Source organism: Bombus vosnesenskii, unplaced genomic scaffold (assembly GCF_011952255.1).
Source record: "Bombus vosnesenskii isolate JDL3184/JDL3185 unplaced genomic scaffold, Bvos_JDL3184-5_v1.1 scf7180000013262, whole genome shotgun sequence".
Lineage (NCBI taxonomy): Eukaryota > Metazoa > Arthropoda > Insecta > Hymenoptera > Apidae > Bombus > Bombus vosnesenskii.
In genome coordinates this window covers 5,352,975-5,367,370 of record NW_022882922.1, presented here as the reverse complement: position 1 = coordinate 5,367,370, position 14,396 = coordinate 5,352,975, and the positions used below count along the sequence as shown (strand labels likewise).

General features: G+C 51.9%; 1 protein-coding gene across 5 annotated transcripts in view; it reads left to right on the top strand.

Annotated features, from left to right (window-relative positions):
- LOC117237274 (ecdysone-induced protein 74EF) overlaps positions 1–14,396 on the top strand; it is a 143,446-nt gene that overhangs the window by 76,304 nt on the left and 52,746 nt on the right. The gene's annotated exons all lie outside the window — the stretch shown is intronic.

The following is a 14,396-nucleotide window of genomic DNA, read 5'->3' as shown; positions in this document are numbered from 1 at the left end:
TTTTCCGTGACAAATCGACGAGGAAAACTCGGCCTGACGAGTTGGCCGAGAATAGGAACGACATCTGAAATAGGATATCGGAGATCGGCCTCGAGCGTTCGATTTGTAAACAGCGATCCGCAGCGTACGACCATACGGCGTACGTCTTCGGTGAATCGAAATCGGACGCGTTGCGAAGGAACGTCTGACTGCGTCTTTAACGCTCCAGAACCAAGAAAGAGAAAAAGAAGCGGAGAAAGGAAGGATGAATTCGTGGATAAACGAAAAGGAAAAATTTGGCGACCCACGTAGACCGGGACCTGTTGCCTGGACGTTGAAAATCCTTTGTATCGCGATACGCGACTAACTCGTCGTCGTTGAAAGACCGTCGCGCTGCATCGTCCCCTTTCCTCGCCGACAGCGGACGCAGAAAAGAGGATCGGCTCGGCGGAAGAGGCGGTGGGTAGCGGAGGATATGGAATCGCGCGGCTTCTCCAGACACGGCAGGGCCTCGCGACTCCTTATTTTTGCGTTCCCAGAAAAAAGGTGGCTCGCACACAATGCCGGCGTAATGACATTGGGCGAGGAGAAGGAGAGAGGAGGAAGAGGCTGGGGGAAGGGGCCCGGACGCATCGGTGAAAAGTCATGTGCCGTCGCGCGTGCATAGGAACGCGCGCGCGGTCTGCATGCCCGTCTCGGGACACGCACGTGCGTGTTGGTGGTCACCAGCACCGGCACTCTCTCGCGCGCAGGTAGACGGAGCGCGCGCGCGCTACATCGCGCCGCATGGCCAACTCAGGAGGCCGAGGAGCGGAGGGAGAGGAAAGTTGCATCGAGTAAACGTGGAGCAACGGTGGTGGCAGCGTGCGAGCGAGTGCTCGAGAGAGGGGGCACGGAGTACGGTAGGGGGCACTAAGAGTAGGAAAATTCAGGTCGCGCCTTGACATACTTGTACTTACCACGTGCATCGGCCGAGCGGCGCATGCGCCGACCGCGTCGTCTTCGATGCACCGCACCGTGCAGTTGCACGCGCACCCGCGCGTGCCTCTCTCCTTGCGCTGCATCCCGCCAAAACCGAGTCGGCCAACGCTCGTCCAACTTTCCAGGATTTCATGCGCGAAGATCGTTCGATCTTTTTCTTTTTTTTTTTTTTTTCAACTTTTCTCTAACTCTCTCTCTCTCTCTCTCGCGCGCGCGCGCGCTCTCGCTCTTTGGTCTCTGCGCTTTCCTCTCTGCACGATGCGTTCTATCGTATCGTTCCGAATACCGAGAGGGAGCTCTCGATGCGATGAATCATAGATCGCGCGTTGCGGTCGTTGCGGAGGTTCGGCACGAAGGCAGATTACGTTCGTGGAAATTGAATAACGATGCTTGCACGGCGAATACGGCGCGATGTAGCCGGCCTGCCGGGCAGAAGCGTTTTTCAAAGGCGTAGTACGAGCGTCGTCTCGTGGGTCGACCAGAGATTATGCAAATGTAACGCGCGCGTTTCGTCACGTTTTAAATCGAGATCGACGTCGATGCTAGTCGTACTCGATGTCAGGGATATTAGACGCGATGCGATACGCGTTACGCAATCGATTTTCCTTAGGAATTCGCCAACGAAGACGGTCGCCAGCCGTATTAGTCGAACGACGATCGGACATGGAAACGGAGACGCGTGCCGTCGCCTGGTTCGTCCAAACTACGCTGGTAATCGCGTTAATTGCGATATTATCGCGCGATTAGAAGCGCACAGCGATTTCCAGCCGGTTCGACCTAATTCGCCGCGCGTCACACCGCCGGATCGTTGAAAAACTACGAGACCGGTCGGTTGTTTCTTCGTTGAGAAAAATAGCGTGCTATCGAGAAGAAGCTCGATGCGACCGCTTTTATCGCGGTTTCACGTCGCTGGAAACGAGAGGCGGCGAAACGCGGCGCGTATCGCTCGAGCTCTGCCGTGCCACGGCAAATTCCGTGAAAATAGATCGCATTTCACTGACAGGGAAAATGGCGTAACATCGTTTTCATTGGAATCGAGGTTACGGTATTGTACATCTCGGACGATGGGTACGCGCGTCAACGCGCGCTCCGCCTATTCCTCTTCCAGTTTAGTCCACCGAGCTAGCTAATGGATATCTTCTTGCGAAATCGCATAATGCGGATACGTTCGAAATCTATCGTTGTTCGATTAACCCCTGGCGTACGCAATCGAAATACCACGGCACGGCTGAAATATTCACGAGAATATTTCGTCATTCGTCCTTAACGTAATTTCACGTTTCTTCGAAAAGTTCGGTCAGAAGATAAATGTCGATTCGAAAAGAAGAAAGTATTGGTTATCTAATACCCGGTAGATCCATTAACGGTGGCTGGCAGGTACGTTTAGCGAGGCGTTGGACCGGGTTCCGATCCAACGTTTCTAGTTTCGCGGATCTCTGACCGAAAAGCGTCGGTTTCGTTGCCACGTATCGTCGGGAAAAGTGGCCTTCCACCGGAGGTAGATTCGCCATCGAGGGAAAGGCGAATCCGTCTCTCTGCCAACGTGACTGCCGCTCGAAGAAAAGGAAAGAGCCGGAGAAAAAACGGCATAGTTTCACTGTCCGCTGTTGCGGTGCACGGATTCACGCGACCTTAAGCCAACTTCTCGCTACGGAATCCCCTTCGAGCTAAGTCGACCGAGATTTCTTTTTACTTCCTCTCGTTTCCTGTCTTCTTCGTTTACGTCGTCCGCTATCTTCCCTCCCATCGTATCGATCTTCGATACTTAACATTTTCAGGCAGATCGACTTCTACCAAGGAACACTCTTCCTTTCGGCAGCGTTTCGCCGATGCTCGACCGTTTAACGCACGAGCGTCGGTTACGTTTCCTCCACGATCGGTCGTTTCTCGCCACGATCGACGTAGCTTTCGCGCAACGTACGAAACTGTGTATATCGACCAGCGTTAAAAATACGCGTCTTAGGGTGTCGAACGCGCGTCCCGTCCAACCAAAACGCGAAAAAGAAGAAGAAAAGGGGGGAGGAAAGAAAGCGGAGGAGCGATGTAATTTACAGAGTATCGATCGCATAGGAAACCGTGTCACGAGAACGAGTCACGGAAATCAGCGGGTAACGCTGTGATCACGCGTGACAGTCATCGCGTATTTTCACGCCTGTTGAAAGACGCGTGCAACGAAGTTGGGAGAACGTACCGGAGTAGCTTAAAACAGACATCGACTCGTTGAACGGCCACGGAAGGAAAAGGACAACGATAGATCGGTGGCGCGTGAGTCGGGCTTAAAGCGATGCAACGATGCAAAGCCGAGTAGCCGGCTTATCTAGGCCAGGGCTAGCGTGGCGAACAGCTCGTTCGTTCGTTCGCTCGCTCGCTCGCTCGTTCGCTTGCCCGCGTATGCACGTATGTAAGTACACGTAGCGAGGATCGCACGTGCGTGCACTAATGGAAACGGAGAATCACGCGCGCGAGCGCTCGTTCGCCGAGCCAAAATGTCGTCGAGAATCTCGTGCGAGGCCCTCCTATTGCCTGCCTATTTGCCACTGTCTCTGTTTAACTGGACTCGCTGGCTCGAGCACACGCACACGGTAGTCGATGATCTCGATCTCACTTTCGATTTGCGCTACATAGAATCGCTAGCGTACTATCGGCGATTTCCACCTTGCGATTGCACCAAGTGCGTCGTGTGCTACTTCGTAGAATTGATGCTGCGAACGAAATACAGCGACTGGTTTTATTTGAATCGTTTTCCCCTCTTTTTCATTAGACACGGAGCATACTTTTTGGCGACGATAATTTCAAACGCTTTGTTACAGAACGATAGGAATAATCGTATTTAAATTAATTTCGATTTCAAAGTGGTAAATTCCTGTCGAAACGTTCTCGCCTGCTCGGTAAACGACAACGATATTTAGTTATACATTCACTGACACATTAATTTCCAATTGCATATCCTCTAGAAATATATTTACCTTTCCAATGAACGTGGTCAATCCGCCACTTCCCCCTGCAACGAACCACAGTTCTACGGTGTTTCGCGCATCGCGCGACAGATCTAAATCCAAATCCAGATCTAAATTCGAAACTTCGAGACGCGTTCCGTGTTCGCATCCAACGATCCAAAGATCCTCTTGTCAAATGGTCGCGATCGAACCAACTTTTCCAAAATACGAGCAGCGCGTCTAGAATCCTTATTACGTAAGCACGACACCCATCGAGCTGTTTATCTTCGAATTACCAGCGCAACTTTATCGCCGGAGTTTTCCAGCCGACCGGGGGCAGCCATCGCGAGGCGAACGAACATCGTGGCGGATCGAGGCGATGATGCGACGTATCTCCGCCAGTCCAAAGATAGTATTGTTTCGTAGATATCTCTTAATTTTCGTGAAATCGTCTGGACCGGATAACACTTTCCGCTCGTTTAATAATAAATAGACTTTGCCTTAGATATAGAAAACTAAAGGAGGTGCGCACGTAGGTGGAACGGATCGTCGTTTGCTTATTTTTCCGTTTCTTTATGCACGCTCGTAAAAATATGAATTTGCATAAATATTCGCAGTCCTGTAACAACTAGCGAAGTAGAGGGCCTGTTCTACCCACTCGTGTCACCTTCGCGCGATGCCGGCTGCAACGCATGGAAGTAACGCTAGAATGCGAAAGAATCGGTGGCACCGTATAAAAGAATCTCGTCCCATTCCACGGGATAGCTATACCAAATTCAGAGCCGAGGAACAAAATTCCTATCGCAAGAGTGGCGCGCGTGTCTTCTGCGACTAACAACTGGCCGATCGGACCGATTAAGAGGAAAGATGCGATTCATCGTTCGTCGTTGTTTGGAATGGGCGTGCGGGACTGTGATTTTCAGGAAACGACTGTTCCAAACGAAAAGAAGAGAAAAGACGGAGAAAGGAGGATCGTTGGATTCTTATCTTTCGCTAATTCGTTGTCCGAAAATTCCGCGACAGGTTACGCCAGCGAACGGATTTAACGATGCGCAACCATCGGACGGAACGCACGGTAAAAAAGGAGCACGACGAAGAGAAGGACGAATCGACGGGAGTGTCGCGATCGTCGCGTGCATCGGCGATTAGCGATCGACCCAGAACTCGGACGAATGATAAAGCGGCTCGTTGACCGGTGAACGTACTCGGCCGTTTCGCCACTCGTGTATAGTACACGACGAGGAGAGGAGAGCGAGCGCGCTATCGATTCGCGCTATCTGTCGCGCGCGACTAGCCGTGGTAACTAGAACTCGAAGCAGGAAATAAAACCTGAGTCACTTTTAACCGCGTCGCATGACGCAGCGTGCATGACAGCCGCGAACGAGCGAGCGGAGCGCACCGTGACACAAATGAAGCGTATTTTTACGCGAACGAAAGGGGACTCGCTCGCTTCAACGACCCTCTTTCTCTCTCTCTCTATCTCTCTGTCGCTTTCTTGTTTCCTCTCGCTCGTGTTCTCGCTGTTTTTTCACTCTTCCTCTCGGTACGTCGCATCTAGCCGCTTGGAAATGCGCGACGCGTTCGAAATCGTTCCGGGGAGATTGAAATTCGTCGGACGTTCGCCGGCTCGGCTCGCGCCGCCGTTGCACTCTCTGTGACGTCAATGGTTGAGCAGGCATGTAACGCGCCGAGGATATAGCAGGAGATACGATTTCAAGGATACCTCCTAGGAGTCGCCGCGAGGAGCCATCGTACTCGGCCGGTGCTCCGATCTAGCGCGTGAATTTCGGTTATTCCCAAGGATTCTATCGTTCCGTTCCACTCTTCGTTCGCAATAAACAACCGTTTCTTCGCTCTTTGTTCGCGTTGGTCGCCTACGGTCTAAATAGGTGGAAACAGAGAGAAGAGTCACTGAGATTCGGAGACACTGAGGTTCAGTTGGAATCGCGGTGAAACGCGTCAGGGAGTAGGAAATTTCTACGTGCTTTGGTAGGCACGGAGGTCGCGTGTCGGTAAATGGGAACGAAGGGTGGCAGAAACGACGATGCGCATAGCGGAGAAGAAACCTTTACGTATTCGGAAGATCCGGTAGGGTTGAGAGCGAGCGAGCGAGCGAGCGAGCGGTCTTCCCGTCCGGCCCGTTTTCCCAAGGGTTTTTTTTCCAGCCTGTTGGCCGACCGAAGGGGCATCGGCTTAAAAATAGGTCGCCGGTGAACAGGATGTGAAAAATAAGACTCGCGGAAGGTGTCGGTGTTCTCGGTAGCAGTTTCTCCGGCGTGCTCTAGCCGTCCATTCTTTCGTCCGTCCGTCCGTCCGTCTCCCTCTGACCGGTTGTTTCCTCGGTCGCTACACGGAGTCGCGTCGTTCCGAAGAGAGAGGAGCACACACGCTCGTACGGTGTGTGTCGCACGCGCGTGCACGTGTGTGTAGAGACGTCGTGCAGGCAAACGCTCCGTCGACTCTCGGCTCCTTCGACTCGGTCCGCAAGAGTTGCAGTTGCAGTTGCACGCTCGGTGGGGGTACGCAGGCCTTGGGAGAGTTCGCTGCACCTCTCGAGTCCGTCCGTCTGTCCGTCCTCCCTCTCGCCTCTTTTCTAGCCCTCCTACCGCCACCTTACCTCCCTCTTCGTCCACCTCATCCTCCTCGCGCTTCGGTGCTGCTGGTGCTGGTGCTGGTGCTGCTGCTGCTGCTGCTGCTCCTCCTCGTCCTCTTCCTCCTCTCGTCTCTTCCTCCACCTCCTCTTCCTCCTCCTCCTCCTCCTCTTTTCAGCTCGTTCTCTCGATCCTCGACCGTCGACGACTTCCCCTTTCCAAGTCGCCGGTCGAGACGTGCACATGCTAACCGGCCGCTAGCTTCGCACATGCATGCACGCGACTCTACGCTCGCGTTTTCTCCTAGTGGACGTTTCTCCATCGTCCGTGTGTCTCGTCTCCTTCTCCTCTCTCTCTCTCTCTCTCTTTCTCTCTTTCTTTCTCTCTTAACGTGTTGCACGTCGTGGTTGCATGGAGAAAGAGATACGACACGATCTTTGGGCATCGCGACGCGCGCCTCCGGGACGTTGGATTCCTCGATGGGACCACAGGACAGAAATCCTTCGCGATGCTCTCGATTCTCTTTCTTATCCGTTCAGGCTTTCCCTCTTTTCAACGTTCAAAAGTACACTTGCAAAGAGTATACACGAGGAGAATTCGTCGCTGGTCGCGGTACGCGGATAGGATTAACCTTGCATCGCTGCTCTATAGCGATTTGCAACGTTCGAGGGCAATTGTCTCGGGATAGGATTTGTCTTTCCACTAGGCTCGCGGATGGACGCTCGTCGGACGATAAAGGAAGTAAGGTTTTCGCGCCAGAAAATTGCCACTCTCGAGGGAAATCCTTCGAAGAACGGCCACGGTTCGTGTGTTTCCGTGCCACTAGGAAGAATGGAGGGCTTGCCAGTTGGCAAGCTTCTCTCGCTAGGCATTTTCACTACAGTTCACCTACGATCGTAACTCGTTTTTAATCATCGATCGGGTCAGCGATTTTCTTTCTTCCCTTTTCCTTCCATTACGAATCACAATTCGTCCGTGTAGGGTGTACGTACAGTTAAATATACCATCGAACGTATAAATAGCTGAAGAGGAATTTGTGGCCAACGACGAGCGTATGGTAAATTAAATGCGATTCGACTTCCTGCCAAGAAGCGGCACTCGATCCACAGAGAGAGAGAGAGAGAGAGAGAACAAAGTTGCGCACGTTCGACCACGTTCGTACGTGGAACGGTGCCAAACTCCTGCCTTTCCCGATCGACTTTGTAGACACAATACCGAATGTTTTAACAATAATCGGCTACCCGGACCTGCCTCAGTGTCCACGCTGTTGCCTGGAAACCGGCAATTTCCGCCAACAGGAACTCGTCGTTGTCGTCGTGTTCGTCGTGCTCGTCGTCTGGTTTCGAGCGCAGGTGCGCTTCTACCTCGCGAGATGCGGCCTCGATAAAGCGTTTACGGTCCCGCGTAACCGGCATCCACAGCCGCACAGGCGAATTATTTGCCATGCGTAAATGCAGCGCGAATCACCTATACTCGTCGTTAAATGTAACAGCTTTTTTCCTCGCGATTCGTTCCATTTTCTGCTACGACGTTTCTTTCTGCGATACGATATCGCGGACTTCGTCGTCTTTGCGTCTAATACGTTTGATAGTAATTGGCAACGAAACGAAGGAGAGTCTCGTGGCGCGTGACTAACGATCGCGAACGTACGCGTATTTCTAGGATCAACGAGGTTGCCTTACCGATTAAACCTTTCGTTCCATTCTCCGTGCGTAACTATCCCTATCGACTATCGACTATCGCGTGCCGTCGAGACGCAACGCGGCTTACGATCCAGCGAGTCTATCGATGGAACGTCGTATCGAACGCTCGATCGTGGTGGCCGAGTCAGCCCCGAGTAATTAAGAGAGGATCCTGATGAAAAGTCCAGCGAGCTTTGGCTGGTAGTCGGGCAACGCCCAGCAGCGGCGCGAGGTGCAGCAACCGAATAGAATAATAAAATAAAAAGAGCGTTTAGCGACGAGGAGGGCCGCAACGTGGCGGCTGGCTGTTCCGGCCGCGTGTGACCGAGCACATTGTAGACACAATAAAGGGGAACGCTTTAAACAATAACCTCGCGGCTCGTTTGGCCGGACGTGCGTCTAAAGCACGCGTGTGAGAGGGCGCGAGTGCGTGAGTGCGCCATTCTACGTTATTCTACCTCTCTCCTTCTCTCTCTCTCTCTCTCTCTCTCCCTCTTTCTCTTTCTCTTCCTCTTCGTGCGCGCACTTTTGTACGCTTACTTGCACGTATACGCGTGTATACGTCATGGTTGAGACGTGTGCATGTGCGTATGTGTGTTGGGGTCGTTCGAATACGGAGTGCGGACCTTGGAAGCCGTTCGTAGCGGATCGAGGGAATCTTTCCGGTTCTCGCGGACGTGAGCCAAGGGGGATTCTTCTTCTTCTTCTTCGTCTTCGTGCACGTCCTCCTCGTCTGCCCTTCGCTTCCCTTTTCCTCCTCCTAATGCCGGCTCCGTAGCTTCCCCTCCCCTCCTCCTCTTCTCCCTTTTTCTTTTTCTGCATTTGGTGTTCCTTACACCGAGATTGAGCTATTTGCAAGCTCGTCTTACCATCGATGGTGAAAAGAATCGTCGGAATAGAGGTTAATTAGGACGCGACGGCGTTTCCAGCCTAAAGCCGACCGTTCGTTCTTTCGGCGGTCGAAAGGATCGTTCGCATAGTCTGGCGAGCTATAACCAACCCGGTCTTATCTCTCTTCGTCGATCGTACTTCTAATTGGATTATTAACGCTCGCCAGGTTTCGAACGGCCGACGATAAAGAAAGCGGCGGAACGCGCGGACGACTCGTCCGCGAGAAAGAAAAAAAAAATCCACGCGATAGGGAAATTGGCGTAATAGCTGGCTGTTGTGTGTTATATGGAACGTGGCGGCGATTTCGCTGGCACAGAGCCGCGCGCGCGCGCCGATTTTTCTTTCTCGCCGGTGATTTTCGCCGCGAAAAGGAAAACGAGCCGACACGCACACGCCACGTATCCACGCACCCTCGTGTCCTTGGAAAGTCGCGATCACGAGAGGCCTCCTTCACGGTTTCTGGCACTTGGAGCAGCGCAGGCTCGTTCGGCATGGCAACCGGCCGCGGAACCGGCCACCTACTCTCCGCTCTGCTCCTCTCCGTTCTAATCGAGTCGAGACGACAACCACGCCGTCCTTTCCAATCGATATCCGTCCTTTGTCGGGGTTGGTCGTGCCAACCACACTGTACGTAAAGTTCGATCGTCGAACGCGATCGTTCGATGGAGGAAGAAACGCCGACGATGCACGAAGAAATCATCCGCGACGAAGCGCCAACCAGAGAAACGCGCAGCGGAGGAAAAGTGCGCGTTAGTCTCGGCCTGAATCGCCGGCTAATACCTCTTCCTCGTCTCTTTCGCCTCCGCGCCGCCACCGCACGATAACAAGAAATTAAAATCGCCGCCGTCTCGCGAGCACCGAGACGCGCATGTGTCGAACGAAAGTCGAGTCGAAACTCGGGAGAGACTCGCGAGCTCATTTCGCTTTCTGCGCTTCGACCTTCCTTCTCGTTTCTTGCGCTTCGCCGTCGACCAAAGTTCTACGACGATGTCTTTCGAGTTGAAGAACGTTTCCTAGTTTTTCCTCGGTTTTCCCTGCGCACGAACATGATTGCGGAGAGGGATTGTAACGAACGAAACGCGTGTCGGTAGAAACGCGCGCGTTGGCGCTTCGTCGAAGCGCCAGGCTGAATATTCTAATGGCAGGGAAACGCGCGGCTGGAAAAAGGCCTAGATACACTTTCTTCGCTGTCGTTTGGACAGGAAACGTCGCGTCTCTTGCTCGCTGTCCTGCAAAAAACGAAATTTCTCTTTCTTCGTGTTCCCCTCTTCGAACTCGTTCAGACGCGTCCTCCGGTTTTCTTTTCTCTTGTTGCCACCCTCTCTCCCTCGAACGGTGGCCATTCGACCGATATTCGACCGTGTTCGTCCGATCGCGGCGGCGTTTCGCGAGTTAAAAACGCGGGATCGAACGATCGATAGATCTCGAAAGGCTGGATGGGTCTCGCCGGTAGAAAGCGGAGGAAAGAGAACGCGACACACCGGCTCGTGGAAAATTGTGCCGTGGAACAAAAACAAAATCGACAGGGGACGCGGACCGCGAAAACGAAAGTGACGCTACGAATTTGCGCCAGATGAACGCGATATCGTTCTCGATTAGAAACTCACACGTTAACAAGTTAATTGTTGCGTAGAAAAAAAAAGGAGAATATTATTTTTTCTGCTTCTCTCCGAAAGAAATTTTCATTTCGCACACGTACGAATTTCAATTTTCAACGGATCACGACGCTTCGTGTGGTCGCAGTTTACCGGTTCTCTGCGATTCTTTCGACGTTACTCGCTCGAACGTGCTACGTAGAGTAAAAATTGCGAAATTTTCAAAACGCATTTCGCGATGGTTCGTACCATACTTTGCGCGGTGTGATCGTTTTTATCGAAGTTCCGATAAATGCAATTTACCTACGTACGTGCAACAACGTAATCCCGGTTCGAAGCAACGATCGAAGATCGAAACGAAGATCGAAGTTTGTCCCGTGTACAGGAGACACCGCGAAAGGTAAAAATTGAGTCGCGCGAAGGACGAATGGGGGAAACGACGGCGGTTGATTCACGAGGAACGTTGCATCGGAAATAGAGCGCGCATCACGGAGAAGCGGAAAGTGACGTTCGGTGGCGTGGCGTCGCGTCGAGGAAACAGGACGGGGCCGGTGGAGTCTCGGTGATGGATTAGAAATCGTACTTTTCCTGGATCGGGCGTCATCCCGTTCCAAGATCGGCGAGAGTTACGAGATTTTCTCTCCCAGGCCGGCAGTGTCGGCCGTTTTTGCGCGAAAATAACTCTCGGCCTGTCCCCGGCTTCGCGGTGACTCCGCATCGTGGCGAGGGACGACAAATCGAGGATAGCGAGCCCGGTTTCTACGCGCGTACGTCGCGCTACCAACCCCTTTAACGCAGATGCGAACGTTCTCCGACTGTGGACCTAGCGAATTTCGCGCCCATAAATCACTCCTGCCCTCGGTGGCTAATCTCTCGACTTTCAAATATTCCCTCGTCTATGGAATTCAAATTTAAAGTTTCGCGAAACTCAAGCACGATGAATTTCTAAATTACTTTCGAAATTCACCGGTTGAATTTTTACGAAAGGGTCGTTGACGCATGGCCGTCGCTGTGCAAACGACGATAAAACTTCGAGACTGGTTATCCAAACTTGACGGACGAGCTCGATATCGATCCGGCGATAATTCGCTCTTTTAACCCTGCTGCGATTTTTTAATTTCCCTGCCTCCATCTTGCTTTCGTTCCAACCGAGAAGCCGGCTAGCTTTTGAGAAAAATACGGTTCCGTCTAAGACCGCGCAGCAACGGTTAAGGAGTCGTAAAGACCAAAGAATCGACCAGCGTAAATCCGAATCAAAGACGATCGCGAGACTCGGCGATGGTTGGAACCGAGATCCGACGAGAAAGCAAGTTTATCGCAGCGGTTGGTGTGTTTTCAGTTTTCTATGCAAATGCATGGACGATGATCGTCGCGTCGGTGCGCACGCGTAACGAATTCCTCGTTGTAAATGTTGGAACGATCTCGTATTCCGCAGGGTCGCTGATCGCAGCGCGTGAAGTCTGCGAAAAACGCTTTTCGGCAACAATGCAATCGCAGGTTCGACGGCAGGAAGTGCAATTAAGGCCAACCTGTTTTCACTTATCGAGGAAACGGATCCGAGAGCTTCTGGTTGGCGGACAAGCCCTTCGTACGCGGCTCGTTACGTTTCTAGGATGAAATCTCGAAATGGCCCTGACGGGTTGCCGTGCATACATTGTCAGTCTGCGATGGAAAAATCGTGATTCGTTTGACCGTCGTTCCACGATTTCTCGAAAACTGATCGATTCTATTTTCTGAAAAGAGATTCCTTTAGATTTCAGTATTAAAATACGATCTTAGGTTAGTCTTTTCAATTAATTTTTCGAAAATGAAGCAATCAATCGGAAGGAAGATTAGCCTTCGCCCGATGTGCGGCTGGTCCGTGTTAGTGCCTCGTGTAATACGTACGATAATACCTGCTACGATAATAAAAATATCGATATTTCTCTTAATGAGAAATTGATGGAGGAGTCGTGATTTCGCAATAATATCGAATTAACTGGTTTCAAAGAGCAAAAGATCATAATGCGGGAACACGTTATTCAACGAGTAATCACGAAAAGAAACAGATGTAATTCGATCGTGGAAGGGAACGGTTTACGATGTTGATTCGAGGCTCGCCTAAACCCAACAAACACGATCTCGAAGATCGTTTTTTTTTCGGTTACAATGGAAGCGACGCCGGAACGGCGAGCCGAGAGAAATTACGAAATCGGTCACTCTCAAGGTTCATTCTGTATGCCCCGTTGCAAAAACACTTCCGACGTTTTCGTTGCACCTGTGTTTACCGGCTGCAACGAGACGTCGAATTGGAAGTTGCTTTCCGCCGCGACCTCGTACGCACGTTCACCTATTGTGTGTACCGTGCATACGCAATCGTTCCAGTCTCGTTTCTCGTTGCTCGGTTCTTCCTATACCGTCCCGAGAGCCGCTGTTGCTCGTTACCGTTCGAATTCATCCTCGAGAAGACAATGTCAGGGATTAGAGAGAAACGGACTGGTCGAAACGCTTACCGTCGTACGTGTGTACCGATTTGCACACGCTTGGTTCATCCGACGACACCGGATCGTTTCGTCGCGATGGAATGGTCGGAAGAACGAGCAAAGGATCCGCGTTCTCCTTCCTACGATACGTGGAGTAGGTTGGTCTGAAAAAAGCCGCCGTTAAAACAATCCATATTTCACGTCGCCGCCCGCTGTTTCTAACAGTCGAGGATCGAAGGTTAATGTCATGAGAAGACGGCGCTCGTTGGCTGCTTCTTCGTGTGTCCTATCCCAATAGACGAAAAAATAGCTTTCCCTTGCGAAACCATCGCGAACAACCAAGACAGAGCGCGAAAGAAAGAAAGAAAGAAAGAAAGAAAGAAAGAAAGAAAGAAAGAAAGAAAGAAAGAAAGGAAGAAGGAAAGAAGGAAAGAAGGAAAGGAGGAAAGAAAGAAAGAAGCACGAGACTGTTTGCTCGAAGGGCAAAGAAAAGAAACGAAGCGAGAGAGAGAGAGAGAGAGAGCAAGACAGAGGTAAAGAGGTGGTAAAAAAGAGGGAAAAAAGGCGAGGGAGAGGAAAGATGGAAAGAGAGAAAAGAGCAGAAAGTGTGTGTGGCGGAGGAGGGAGCATCACCGGCTCGAACATTGCGGTAGGCTACGCATCCGCGCATCTCGAGCGACGGCTCGCGACTGTGTGTGGGTGCCGGCATGTACGTGAAGCCGCCGACTCTGATCGAGGCAGTGTAGAAACCGAAAAGAACCGAAGTCGGCCGGCGGAAAGTGCCGAAGGTGGTGGGCTCTAGCGGCCGGAGAGTACTGTGTGCGGTGTACACGAGCGAGAGCGAGTCCGGCGCTCGGAGTTGGAGTGTGGGTCTGGAGTAGTGAGTGAACGAGTCTGGACTAGCGGGCTACCCCGGTTCCGAGTCAGTCAGTGTGCCACCGGCAACCGTAGCCTCGGTGCGGAGAACGTGGATACGCTTCGGCAATTCTCTGTTTCGCGTTTTTCTCTTTCTGCCTCTTGGCTTCTACGTGATACTCGCCGACACACGCGTACATATGTATATATATATGTGTGTATACATATATATGTGTGTATATATTAAATACGTAGTCACGGAACGCAGTTTATACAGTGAAGCGAACGAGCATTTTTCAAAGTGCGATTGTTACGTGAAATCGATTCTGTTCTCTGGATTCGATCCCCGATCGAAAAGAACAGCGTGATACCTCTTGGCTGCGACGTATCGTCCGTCTGTAACCTGTCTGCCCCCTGTCACTCT